At 44.6% G+C, this 14,875-nt stretch overlaps 1 protein-coding gene across 7 annotated transcripts in view; it reads right to left on the reverse strand.

The window, feature by feature from the left end:
• Nucleotides 1–14,875, reverse strand: part of NTRK3 (neurotrophic receptor tyrosine kinase 3) — a 376,727-nt gene that overhangs the window by 155,228 nt on the left and 206,624 nt on the right. The gene's annotated exons all lie outside the window — the stretch shown is intronic.

Here is a 14,875-nt window from a genome sequence, read left to right on the forward strand (position 1 = left end):
AATGATTCTTTTTTGCGGTGTGATTTTCCCATACATACAAATAAAACTCCTGTAAAGGGAATTAGCTGTGACTGTTTGTGGCTTCATACGGGGACTGGCGTTTTAAATGGCTGCTTTGCTAGATGCCGGGTCCCTAGATAAAGTGCCTGCTGTGATTTGGTTTTGCGGCTTGAACAATATTTCCACTGCAGAAATCCATTACATCTTACTGAAGTTTATGGAGAGAATATTTCCCATCAAACAGCGAGGTGAAGCGCCAATGAGGCAGAACTAAATGGAAGACTGGTAAATGCAAACCGAGACCCTGAATTCCACTCCGTCAGCACAGACAGGCTTATTCCAATCCATGACAAATGGCCGACCGTGTTGGGAGACCATGTGAAAAAGTAGCAATGAGACCATGTGAAAAAGTGACTGCCCACTCATTGCGATAACCACTCGCCTCGCGAAAAGAAGCCAGTGCCTGAAAGCACCGGGGAAACTTTGCGAAAAACTTCACAGTGACTTCCAGTGAGAGAGGGGAAAACTAAGCACTGGTCCTCGCCATTAAAATACAAAGGAATAAAATAAATATTTGTTCACAAAGAGAAAGAGGAAGAGAGGAGACAAGGTGAAAGGAAATATGATATATCACAACTGCAGAAGATGAAAAGTCAAAGGACAGGGACTTAGAGAAAGGTACCACTCATGGAACTACAGGGGCAAACCTGATAGGAAGTCACTTGTGCTGGGCAGGCTCTGTTCTTAAAGGGTTAGGAAAGTCAAGAAGGCTGGAATTTATTCCTAAAGAAACTGAATCCACCATTGTGATGGTGGAATGTGATGGTCATCATTATCCAAAGTACCCAGTATGAAGACACGAATTCGTGTGAATATACTTTATATACAACCAGAGATGTGAACGTATGTGCAGTAAGAATTGTTATGCATCCTGCTGTCATATATTTTAAAAAATCAATAAAAAAAGAGAAACTGAATCCAGAAAATTCAGGGAGAGCTCAGATGAACCATGAAGTGAGCCTCTATCTTCCTGCTCCCAGAACAACAGAAACCATGTTCAGCCCAGCCTACCAACCCCAATCTCAACTGCAGGAGAGAGAGTAGAGATTCCTTCTCTAGAGAAAGTCACAAGGAAGATCCCCACAGCCAGATGCAATGGTGTACACCTATAATCCCAGCAACTCTGGAGCCTGAGGCAGGAGGATTGAAAGTTTAAGGCCAGCCTCAGCAACTTAAGGAGGCCCTAAGCAAGACCCTGTCCCGAAATAGAAAATAAAAAGTGTTGGGGATATGGCTCAGTGGTTTAGCGTTCTTGGATTAAATCAAGAAGAGGAGGAGGAGGAGAAAGAGATTGACATTTTTGGATCTCCCAAAGAAAAGTCAAGTTCACTCTGTGACTGTGGCACTATGAAGCCAGCCAGTGGATACAGCCCTCCACCCCATGCACACAGGCAGGTTCTTATTAGCTATCTAGTACTCGGTTCCTAAATATGAAGACACAGCACAGGATCACCAGGTATTTCAACAAAGCTTCAGCATTTCAGAAAGAGAAAGAACAAGATAAGCAGACAATCAGGGACCAGCAGGAAGCAGAGGACTTAAAATATATATACTAATATCCTCAGAGAGGCAAACAAAGACACTGCATCTGTAAAACAAGGCGATTCTTAAAGTGTGAACAATAAGATGGAAGGGAAAGAATCCTTGGGAATTATAATCATCGCAATTTAAAAGTCAAAGGAGAATGGAAGATTAAGTCAAGAAAAATCTTTCAGAAAATCAGAGAGGGAAGAGGTATAAATAGGAAAGAAAAGAAAATTAATGTTCCACATAGAGATCACACATATGATTAAACAGAGTTAAAGGGTTAGAGGAGAGAATATGAATCGAAAATATGGAAGGGAGAATGAGAAACTTATGGAAATTTCCCCAACTTACCTACCCGGTTCCCAGCACAATTAATACATGTGCTAGAGTGCACATTCTCACTCACACACATCAGAAACAAAATTCCAAAATGACAGAACGATGGGGAGAAAGAGAAGAAGCTCAGAGTTTCCAGGAGGGAGGGACAGGTCACATTTATGGGAATAACAGTCAGATGTATATCAGACTTCCAAAAAGAACATCTCAGAAAGGCCAGGGAAGGTCTCCCTAACAATACCACTGCTGTTTCTGAAGGGAGTAATTCCTTCCCAATGTCAATGGACAATTATTCAACTTGGAATTCTATACACACAGCACATGTAGGTGGGTCCTCGTACACATGAGCAGGCACACACACATATGGTTCAGGTATGAAATGTCCCCAATGGTTCATGTGTTGTTTGCATGGTGCTCCATGTTTACAAGTGGGGCTCTGGGGAAGTGGCTGGATGATGAGGGCTCCAAACTCCTCAATGCATTAATCCATTCACGGTTCATCATTGAACAAACTCTTGAGAGATGGTGGAAACTGTAGGAGGCGGGAATGGGATAGAGGACGTAGGTCACTTGGGGGTGTCCTTAAAGAATATTTCTTGTCCCCATCCCTGTCTCTTCCCCCCACCCACCCACTCTTTCTCTCCTTCCTGGCTGCCACAAAGTGAGCAGCTTTCCTCCACCACTCCTTTCACCATGGTGTCTCAGCCTTGCTCCAGGTCTAAAAGCCATGAAGCCAGCTGGCCGGGGACTGAAACCTCTGGAGCAGTGAGTTGTGAGTCTCCTTTAAGGGTTTTTTGTGTTGCTGGTTTTTTTTCAGGCATTTTTATCACAGCGATGAAACCAAACACTATGTATGTATGTATATGCACACACACACACACACACTGTAAGGGCAACAGAAAGTTATTCTGCAAATATGTAAAAAGTCATGTCATTTGTCTCCTGTCTTAGGAAGGACTAAGAGTCCATCAGGAGGAAGGACTCCAGCAAAACAAGGGGAGAAACAGGGAAAAAAAAGTAGTGGGGTAGCCATCTCAGGCCACAGGGCTGTGGAAAGGAGGTGTCTTGGGGGGGGCAGGAAAAGAAACACAGTGGCAAAGGCAGGATTCAGGCCAGGCCGTCTCTCTCGCTCCAACACTCACAGTCTTCACCGCAGCCACATTGCTTATCATACCTGTTGACCGTTGACCACAAGAAGACAAAAACCAAATATTGGCACTCCTCCCCACCCGTTTCTGTCCTCAGCATCATGGGACATGGGTTGTTACAGTGACTTGGAGGAAGGACATAGAATAGGAAGAAGATGTAACCTGGGACTTCAACCTTCGGGAAATGCTGTTTCTTCAAATCTGCTCTCATGAAGTCCATGGAGAGTTGTCAACAAAATTTTCCAAGAACCCATGATCTAAAACAGTCAGCACTTCCTTTATATTATTTTAGATTTTGGGAGAGGCAGAGTAACAATCACAGGTAAAGGGTTCTGCACCCAGGCTCATAAGTCATGAGAAGGAATGAGAGCAATTTCACCAGAGGAAAATATCAAACTATGGTAAGTTGAATTAGCTGAAAAAATCATGATGATCATGATGATTTTATTATTGAGATATTACAGTATTGAGTTCTAGAAATGTAGCTTCTTTAATCTTATAATGTTTTTGTGAGGTTGGTACTATTACTGATCCTATTTTAAAGATGGCAACGTTGAGGCACAGAGCAGGAACCTGCCCTAGGACATACATGCCTAGCAAGGGAATAGTGTTATGGTTTATATGTAAGGTTCCACCCCAAAAGCTCATGTGTAAGCAATGTAAGAATTTTCCAAGGTGAAATATTATGTTATGAGAGGTGTGACCTAACTGGTGGATTAATCCACTGATATGGATTAACTGGGCAGTGATTATAGACAGGTAGGATGTGGCTGGAGGAGGTAGGTTGCTGGGGTCATGCCTTTGGGGTGTATATTTTGTCTGTGGTGAGCAGAGCTCTCTTTCTCCCTGTTGGCCATGTCCTGAATTGCTTTCCTCTTGCACACCCTTCCACCATGAAGTTCTACCTCACCTCTGACCCAGAACAATGGAGCTGGCCACCTGTGGACTTAGACCCCTGAAATGATGAGCCAAAAGAAATCTTTCTCCCTCTAATTGTTCATTTAAGGTATTTTGGTTACAGTTGACTAAAACAAGTTGTGACATGGAATTCAAACTCACAGGCTGGCCCCCAGAGACTGGGCTCAGAGCCTTCACCCCTCACCACCTGCCCCAAAGTGCAAACTGTGGGAGAAAGCATTTGTTCAAAGAGACACTTGGTCAGTTTTGGAGTGTCACCTTCCTCATGAGCAGCTGCCTTCCATGGCAGGTCCCCAAGACTCTTGACCCTTGAGAATTGGGACAGGACTGAGTCTCCTCACTAAACTCACCCACGTAGATCACAGATAACTCATCATCTCGACCCTCCCCAGCTTTGCTGAGCATTCTTATTCAACTATATCCACCCCAGAAAAGAGCATTGGGCCATAAGACCATCATCCAATCTCCAAGGTCCTCTCACTCACCTCTGCTCTTCAATGAACTGCATTTCTTAAAATAAAAGCCAATAAAAAGCATGCAGACTGACCACTTCAGAAGATGTGAAAGGAGAGCCCTGAAGCTGGTCTCTGCCTGCCTATGTCTGAGCTCCTCAATGGGCCAAGCACTGGGGCATGACAGGACTTCCTTGGACAAGGTGGTTCCTGGTATTTAGCATCCCTGGACCTGGACATTAAAAGCCAGTCTCGGGTTCAGCAATCATAGCAAATGGCCCATGCTGTGCGGGGTACTGGTAATGGGGGAGGCTGTGCATGTGACCTTCCACTCTACTTGGCTGAGAACCTAAAACTGCTCTAAAAATGAAGTCTAAGAAGATAAAATTAAGTAAATGTTCTTACAAATCCAATCTCCCTACCCTACACACACACACACATTTGCACACATCCCTTGGGCTGACTGAGGTTAAGTACTGCTAATAGAGGCAGCGGGATTTCACTCCAAGAACCAAATCCCCTTTCCAGCTCTGGTTCTCAGGCCACTTGCCTCAGACAAAACCCACAGACCTGGAGGGGCCTATAGGGAGGAAGCATTTCTTCTCACTTTACTCATCACAGGGAAGAATTTATTAAGATACCCAAAGAGGAGAAGTAATAGGAGAGGATGGGGAAATCACTGCTGGGGGCTCGCCTCTATTTTCTTGGAGCTGCCAAGGTCTAAGACAGGTCAGGAAAAGGAGCCAAGACTGCTCTCTTCTGAGCTCTCCACATACAGACTGCCTAGCACCTGTGGATGGCCGCGCTGCTGTTGCTAATCCATTTCCAATTACACAATTACTTTGTTATGCAGCACTAATATACGGAAAGAAAGCAAAACATCCTTGGAGTCTTTCTGGTAAGTTCAAGCTTTTGAGAGAGCCTCTCAAGGGAATGCAGTTCTGCTCAGATACTCACATCACATTTTTCTTCTCCAAAATTGCTATCTTTTTTTTTTTCCTTCTGACCTGTGATGGGTCTTAGTCTTCCAACCATACTATGGGGGAAATAGGCATCTTGCCCAGCAGGATGGTCTACATGGTCTTTCCAGAGCTCTTCTCTCCCCATCCCTTCCAGAGGGAAAAATAAGAAGGAGATGCAGATAGATGGGGGAATGACTCCAGTTTTCATTAGAGGTTGATTCCATGGTGGAGTTTAGGTTTCCAGAGGAAGCAAAAACCTCTGATGACAAACTAGAAGGGGAACTTCCCTGCCACCAAGTGAGCGCCAACCTGACAGGCTGAGCCCCCCTCATCCAGGAGAGAGCAGGGACTGTAAGTCACCAGGAAGACCTACAGGTTCAAGACTACCTGCAGAGGTCGCTGGTGACTCTGGGGGAACTTCCTCACAGGGTCTATAGTGCAAAAGGAGAGCGGATGATGGGGTGAGTGACACAGAATGAAGAAGGGAAAGTATCAGCCTCTCAGGTGAGGCAACCACTCCTCACTGCTCACTCCCCCTTTCAGATCAGGGGAAGGACTTCCTGGGAATCTCTATCTTAATCCCATGTCTCTAAGATCCCCTTCCATTCCACCATCTCTCTGTCTTACAGAGCATTGACAATTCTTAGAAATCTGGCCCCAAGATAGTAAATTGGTACAGCCACTATGGAAATCAGAAGGTTCCTCAAAAGACTAGGAACAGAACCACCATATGATGTAGCTGCCCCACTCCTCAGTTTTTATCCTAAAGAATTAAAGTAAGCATAGTATAGTAATACATGCACACCCACTGTTATAGCAGTACAATTCCCAGTAGCCAAATTATGGAACTAGACTAGATGTCCATTGCCAGATGAATGGATAAAGAATATATACAAAATGGAGTATAATACAGCCACAAATAAAATGAAATTATGGCATTTGTAAAAAAAAAAAATGGATGAAACTAGAAAGCATATGTTAAGTTAAATAAGCCAAACTCAGAAGGTTGAGGGTTGTACGTTTTCTCTGACATGTGGAAGCTAGAGGATACAAAATAAAAGAAATGTGTGTGTGGGAATCTCATGAAAATAGAAGGGAGAACAGTAGAAGGGTGGAAAGGGATGGGGTGGGGGCCGGTAGAAGTAAAAGGAAGTTACTAGGGAATAAAATTGACCAAATTATATTGTTACATTGTGTACATGTAGGAATACTTAAAAATGAATCCCACTATTATGTTTAATTATAATGCAATAATAGGGGCTAGGATAGTGGCTCACCCTGGGTTTGATCCTCAGTACCACATTTAAATAAATAAAATAAAGGTATTATGTCCAACTACAACTAAAAATATAAATATTAAAAAAAATTGTAAAGAAAATCTCATGAAAAACAACAAGGAAAAGAGGAAGGAGGAAGAAATGTGGTCCCAAGAAAATCCAGTCACTGGTCAACACTATGGAATCTGCCCAGCCAAGGTGTAGAAGTGGCTCTTCTCCAAATACTGAAAGGACAATTTGGGTCCCTAAGAATGCTGGGATCTGTGTGGTTTATAACAAAAGGGAAGGAGGAGAAAAAAAACAAACTAACATTTATTAAATACCTATTATATACCAGGCATGTTTCGGGCATTTTGTTCTGATCTCATTTGATCCTCAAAAACTATTGTTATTCTCATTTGATCAACAGGAAAACTCATCCTCCAATTAGCTTAATTAGTTTCCAAATTCCACTTAGCAAAGGAGTGATGGGACTTGCACCTAAAGCCATATTTGTCTCCAAAGTTTGTCCTCTTCCCACCACACTACCCATGTTCTCAATAGTATGGCTGACACCAAGTGGTTTTGACAAACAGAGCTAGGTGTGAACACATGAGCCTCTACTAAGAAGGTGAGAATCTGACCCAATGCAGCTAAAGACAGATTGCCAGAGATTGTCAAGATTGGACCAACCCATGTAAGATAGCATCGGGCAGTCGAGTCCAAAATCTACGGCTGAATTATAAAACTCTGGAATGAGACTTGCTCCTTCCTTTACCCTTACACCTCTCAATTCAGAAAACCCTTTTTGGAACTGCATTCACCATGATGGCTTTTCACCACATTTCCAGGCACCAGGGAGAACTGTTGTTTTCTGCACCCCCTGAAGACGGGCAAAACCCCATCTCTTTCTTTGAGTATGAGAAGTGATCAGCAGGGAGGAGCATCTCTTCCACATGGAAGCTTTAGGACCCGGGATGTCTCTTCTTTTCCTGTGTTGGCATTTGCAGAAGTTGAGGCAGAGCCCCAGGCTACCACTCACAGTCTCAGTGAGGTTGACATGCAGCAGAAGACCCCAGGCAACACACGGCTTTGTTGTTTCAAGCCATGGAGCTGGGTGAGGGGCTGTCAATCATCTCTCCATATTTAACAACATTACTTTCATCTTTTCATTTAGACAGTTGCACACTCCACACCATCTTCAACAAATCCCTACAGAAGCACTTTGTGCAAAAGATGGTGTGTGGTTCCTAATGATGCAATCCATCTTAAACTGCCTCCTCCCACTCTCTCTCCTAAAGCTAAGCTGCGATTTTCAGTTCTACGTGGAGCCAGATCATGACCACCTAAGACATGACTTGGGAAGGGAAAGAAAACAAGCCTGGATGCATCTCATGCTTTTTTAATGTGTCAGAATGAAGCAAACAAGCCAACCTTTGGATTAAGAAAATGAGTTTTTAAAAACCTCAACCTTTTCCTACTGATAAAAATCAAACATTGACATGTCCCTGGTGGGCAAGAGCTTCACATCAACAAATCTGGGAGCAGGAACTCATAAAACTGAATAAGTGAAAGCACAACAAACACAATTAAAAACCCAGCCATGCTCAGAGAGGGATTCCATTTACTGTCTCATAAAAAGATCCTGGTCCTCAGAGGCAAACAAAAGAAAATCAATTTCTTAATTTTTATTGGCAGATGTGGAACAGAAGCCAAGTGAACATGGGCTGTGCTCAGGAGCATTCCTGGGGACAAGTCGTCATCTTCAGGACTGGCTCCTGGACTGGCTCCTCGGGGCCCTCCCTCTCTCCTTCCTCCAGCTTCCAGACAGGCACTGCCCACTGGCACTTCTTAGGCACAGAAGGTCCTGTAGGCTGCCCAACAAGACATGCCCTCCTTGGGGGTTCAGTCCTCCCTGAATCATTTCCCAAAAGATAAGTGTTATTCTCTGGCTTGAATTCCCTCCCAGCCTCTTCCAGAAACCAAAGGCATTGTTCATGCCTCATAGCATTCAAAGATTCGAGGTATCACCTGGTGATTGCTGATCAACCAGCCTGAGAACCCACTCCTAAGGAAAGGGAAGGCAGGACAAATAGGGTGTTCCAAATACTTGGCTTCTCTTATCTCACTTAATCATCACAACAACCCTGGGGGTGGATCCTATTGTCCCCTGTGATGCAGTTGAGGAAACTGAAGCTCAAAGTTTTATAATCTGCCCAAGGTCACAGTGTTTATACATAGTAGAGAGACCCACAGGTTTCTGACTTCAAAGTTTGGTCTTATCCCACTGCCCTGCGCTGCCCAGTCTTCCAACATTGTGCTTCTTACAGGGGACAGGTATGAGAGGTCAGCCACAGTCTCCTTCCCAACCCCAACCTTTACATTTTTACATTCATTTGCCAGCGATCTCATTTAGGAGAGAAGCTCATGAGATTCCCAGGAACCTTAGACCACAGATGATAGCACCAGGTTGTAGCTGTCAGGGACAACTGCAAGTCCACAGGAAGAAGCAACAGGGGTCTCAGAATGAGGATGAATGCAAACAGCCTGGAGGAAAGACAACCATGATCAACCTTCTCCAAAGACTCTGCGTGCAGGTGGTGTTTCAGCACATCCCAAGCGTTTTAGCTTTTTTATCGCTGTGACCAAAACACCTGACAGAGAACAACTAGAGGAGGAAATGTTGATTTTGGCTCAGTTTCAGCGGTTCAGTCCATGGTCAGCTGACTCCGTAGCTCTTGGCCCAAGCTAATCCGAACATCATGGTGGAAGGGCATGCTGGAGAGAAGCTGTCAGCAGCTAGCACCCAGGAAGCAGAGAGAGAGATCCATTTACCAGGGACAAAATATAAACTCCCAAGGGCAAACCCCCAGTTAACCACCTCCTCCATCCACACCCTACCTGCCTACAGCCACCTCCTGTAGTCACCACTTACAGGTGGATTGATCAACATTTATAAATCCAGCTCTAGCCACTGTGTATGGCCACAGTTATGCCCAAAGAGAAGCCTTTCTTTCCCCTAAAGGTTTACCCATAATTTCCACCTCAATGGGAAATGGAAGGAAATGGAGTCACTGGAGTTCACGCTATAGTGGTTGCGTTCGCGCTGTGCCAAGTGCTGCCATGTTGGATCACTGATGGTCCCAGGCCCTCCACCCGTCCCTCCTGCCACTTTTCACACTAACAGACTATATTGCATTATCAAAACCAAAAGAATGAGAGCCCAGGTTCCTGTGGGCTAAGCACAAATGGAAGTAACTAAAATCTCCCCAGCTGATGCCAGATGGTTTCAACATGAAGTTCTTTCACTGTGGTGGTGGTGGTGGTGGTGCTGGGGATCAAATCCAGGGCCTCCCACATGCTAGGCTAGTGTTCCACCACCAAGCTCTATCCTCAGTCCTCAACATTAAGTTCTTTTTAAGTTAAAGTGAGTCATGACCAGTTAGATGAGATGGAGATGAGTGAGGCAGAGGAGAAGAAAACCTTTCCCAGGAGGAACCTGTCATCCTTCAGGCACCAGCTGACATATGGGAACTTCAGTTAGAAAGTTACCCACAGCTGCAGGGCCCTCAAATATTATCCTAGTATGCCCAGGGTATGCTGGAAGAAATTCTTTTCACAGTATTTCTGGGCACATGTGGAATAATACCAGGACATATGGCCTAATTTCCTTCTCCAGAATGATGGCCTTAAAAATTCTTGCCACAAACCACAAGAATAATAGTTAATTCTTGCTGAGCACTGATTGACCACCTGGCATTCTACTGGGTTTTATGTACATGTGATCTCATCCAACACTCACAGTGGCTCAGCTAGGAGTGTCCCATAAATAGAATCAGAGAAGTTAATCAATCTGCCTGAGGTCACACAGCTAGTAAATGGCAGCATCATGATTCTAACTGGAGCTGTAGGACTCCAGAGTCTATATTCTTAATTTCACCCCTACATGCCTCAAAGTACATAATTATAGTGCCTTAATATAAGGTGCATAATGAAAACACTTTTGAACTACCTTAAATATAAGATGACGAGATAAGGCCTGAATTTTGAGTTGGAGAAAAGTCATGGGAGCCCCGGGCATTAGTAGTAATGAGATAGAAAGCTCATTCCCAAACCCTGAGATCCTGAGCATTTATACACGGCTACCCTAAGCACAGACTGTATCACCTCACATCAGACAAGAAAAATATTTTTCCCTTTATAAAAATAAATTCTCACTGAGTAGGCATGAGTCTCCTGGGAAACTCAAGTGGGGGAGGGTAGTAAGAGTTAAAGATCACAGAGGCTTATAGGATGGAGGACCTGCATGCCTGTCATCCAACAGATCTGTAATACATCATGGCTCACAAGCCCCTTTCCTGCCCAGGAACTTAATCCACCATAAGAGGTATTCAAAACAGAGACTAACTTCCCCAGTTGATGCATGAGGAAGCGGAGGCTCAGTTGTTAAAGTGAACTACTACACATTCAGGGGGAACCGGTCTTCTGGCTTCTAGTCTGGTCCTCTTTTGACTACACGTCAAATTTCCTCCCAGAAAAATTAAAGGTGGCCTTGCTTCCCAATGTCCCCCCTGGGTAATAGTACCCAAGTTGGCCTTTCTGGGAGCTCCAAGGGTTCTCCACCAAATAGGCCTCTGTAGATGTTCAGATTTCAAGACTTTGATTATGAATCCCCTTCCTAAGATTAAAAAACTCAAGGGTGACTTATAAACTGTGGGGCACACACACGATAAGAACAGCACCATGAGCCCAGACATGGGGGAACTGTGCCTCATCAAAGCTGTGCAAGGTTGGCCCTCTGAGTATCCAATTATCTCACAAAACACAGATTCTTGGGCTGCCATTCCTCTGTGAACCCTGGACTAGGAACTAGAGTTCTCTGTTGGTGGCCAGAGAGTTCCAGGGCCCAGAATTCCTTCTGCTGAGGGCTCTGTGTGTGCCTGACACTGTACACCTGCTCACTGTAGGACACGGCCCTGACTTGCAGGTGGAGTCACCTTTACAGGTGCTTCTTGACTGCTCTGTGGCCTCTCACCTGTGGCTCACTGGGCTAAGGGCTGGCACCCACTCATCATGGTAAGCCCATTCCCAGACCCAGCTACAGTCAAGCACTGGGTTGTTTCCAACCAAGATGGTACGTCCACGTCTCAGAGCCTGTAATAGGAACCCTCCACTGTGTGTGCATCCCTGGCAAGGCTATCTCTGTGGATAAGGCACAAAGCGGTCCTCTGACATTTTACTTGTAGAAGTTATGCCATAGGTCAATAGTATGATTTTCATCAAAACACTGCAATTTTAGAAAATGTGAGGAAATTACTTCTACATTGGCGTGTTTCCTGTAGTTGGATTGTTCTGTGGGGTCCACACTCGTCTCTCTCCTTGTACATCCCAACAATTCAAGCTCCTTAGTTGGTCTTGGAAGTCTCTAGATCATAAACCCCTAGAGGGCAGGAACTCTTTCTTGTCTATTTTTTTTTATTTATCTTTTGAGCCCCTAGGAAGATTTCTCTAATAGAGAGCGCAAAGCCAGACACAGCCAAACACGAGCTCCCCTCCAGGGCTGCTGTCAGCCAGCTACCACCACTAACTGGGCAGCTTAAAACAGCAGGAAATTGTTTTCTCATAGTTCTGGAGGTCTAAAGTCTGCAATCAAGGGGTCAGCAGGGCCATGCTCCCTCAGAGACTCCAGATAGACTCCTCCCACACCTCCTCCTAGCTTCCTTTGGCTACTGACAATCTTGGCGTCCCCTGGCTTGTCATCACCCAGCCACTGTTCTTATCACATGGCATCTTCTGCTCTCTGTGTGTCTGTTTCTGTGTCTCTTCTCTGTATATAAGGTCACAAGTCCCACCAGATTAAGGCCCACCCTACTCCAGTATTACCTTAATTTATTTATATATATATATATATATATATATATATATATATATATATATATATATATATATACACACACACACACACTTTTTATTTTACCTTTTTTTGAATTATTTTTATATGGTGCAAGGATCAAACCCAGTGCCTCACACGTGCCAGGCAAGTGCTCTATCACTGAGCCACAAAGACTTGTTTCCAAATAAGGTCACATCCACAGGTGTGGAATAGAGGGGATAAGACTTTAATTTAATTTACCTCTTTTTTAATGGTACTGAGATTGAACCTTGAAGCACTCCACTACTGAGCTACATCCCCAGCATTTTTTTAAAATTTTGAGACAGGGTCTCACTATGTTGCTGAGCCTGGCCTAAAACCTGCAATCCTCCTGCCTCAGCCTCCTGGTTTGCTAGGATTACAGGTGTGTGCCACTGCAGCCTGTTCACCTTATCTTTTGGCAGGACATGGCATCTTCCATTTGTACAATTTTCAGCATCTAGGTCTGAGCGGCAGTGGCAGGCTTAGGGTCTGAAACCGTGCTATAATGAAGAGGAGGGCAGAGGAGGCTGAGGTTGTGGGGTACGTAGGGAATTCACTCTCCAGGCATTTATCTCCCAAGGACAGTGACCCTGGGGACTATAGCAACATGCCTACTTCAGAATCCTTGAGAGTGGGTTCTGTGAGCATAATGGTCCATGATTCGTTCCATACCTTCCAGACTGGCCATTCCAGCTCATGTGCTCACCAAATACTGTGGGATGTGCTGGTCCCTGAGCTAGAAACCAGGGAGGAGGAGGGAAAAGACCCAACCCCAGCCCTGAAGAGGCCCCAGGTCTACAGGCAGGACCCATCAAAAGGCAACAGAGATATCACCTGTCATGAGGACCATGGCATAGGTGTGCTGGGGGCAGTGAGGCCAACACCTGAGGGACACTAACCTTGAGCTCCATCTGTTTACACCTTCATCCCTGCTAAGTCCTGCTTGCCCAGCCCAAAGGCCCTGCCTCGCCTCCTGCCCCCAGAGCCTCTCCCCACTTCCTCACAGTCTGTCACCTTGAACATCAGCCACCGCCTCTTCTCCCCACACACCTGGACAGCAGTTGGGCAAGGGCCTCAGGAGCCTCTATTAGTCTCTTGGCTCACTCATCCCTTCCACAGACACGCTGTAAAAATGATATAAGCATTTCATTTGAACAGCTCTGCAGCAGGAATGAGGAGGGGACAGAAGGTCGATTGATTTCAGCATGTGAAGGTATGAACACAACACCAAAATCAATTGGAATAGCACCGCATCAGCCTGGGCTCTCTTCCCCACATAGCACACTTTATAGACTGAAGTACCTGTCCCCAGCTCCCCTCCAGTGGCTCCACTGGCCAGGCCAATACCCACTGGGCTATGTTCTCTAGGAGACCCCCTTAGTGGTACAGGGTGAGGCAACGATGTCACATACATGTCCACCACCAGACCCTCATAAACATGCCAGACACCCCATGTGATGTGCTCACACATATGTGCTTCTGAATAAGAATGCCTATGAACTCCCACATTAACTAAATGCCAGCTCATTAAATAGATGTGTTTGTATTCTTACTGGTCTGTATTTCTGTACCATCTCATCCCTTCCTCTATCTCACCAGACAAAATATTTTCATGAGAAATGTACATAATATTTTCTAGTGTAATATCTTCAAGGATATTGAACTAAATACAACTGACCTCTCTTTTTCCTTGAAGGCATTTCAAGACCCCAGAGGATGCCTGAAAATGTGACAGAACTGAACCCTATATACAAGCACTGCAAAGCCTTGGTACTTGCTCTGATAACCAAGATGGCTACTAAATTACTAAGAGGTGGGTAATGTATACAACTTAGATACACTGGACAAGGGGAGGTTTCATGTCTTGGGCAGGATGGAGAAGGAGGGTATGATATTTCATCATACTACTCAGAATGGCGTACAATTTAAAACCTAGGAAATATTTATTTCTGGAATTTTCTATTTAGTGTTCAGACCACAACTTAAACTACAGATAAAGGAGGAACTGCTGTACCTTAAAAAGGAGTGGCGATATGGGTGTGGATGGAGGGAGACTCTATAATAGTGAGTTAGCCATAGTACAAAGGAAAAAATCAAAGGTCCAACCATCTCATCTGGAAAATGCATATTCTTCCTCAATTTTATGACTTTGCAATCACTTTTATGGTGTTATTCTTGTACTCTGAATTCCAGATCAAGTAATATTATTAAAACAGTCAATCCATAAAAACCTCTTGCCTTGATGGTATCTCTTCTCCTCAAACCCCCGTTTCCATGTGCATTCATTAACCTCAAGGGAATT

This window comes from Spermophilus citellus (genome assembly GCF_964194105.1).
Source record: "Spermophilus citellus genome assembly, chromosome: 4".
Taxonomy (NCBI): Eukaryota; Metazoa; Chordata; class Mammalia; order Rodentia; family Sciuridae; genus Spermophilus; species Spermophilus citellus.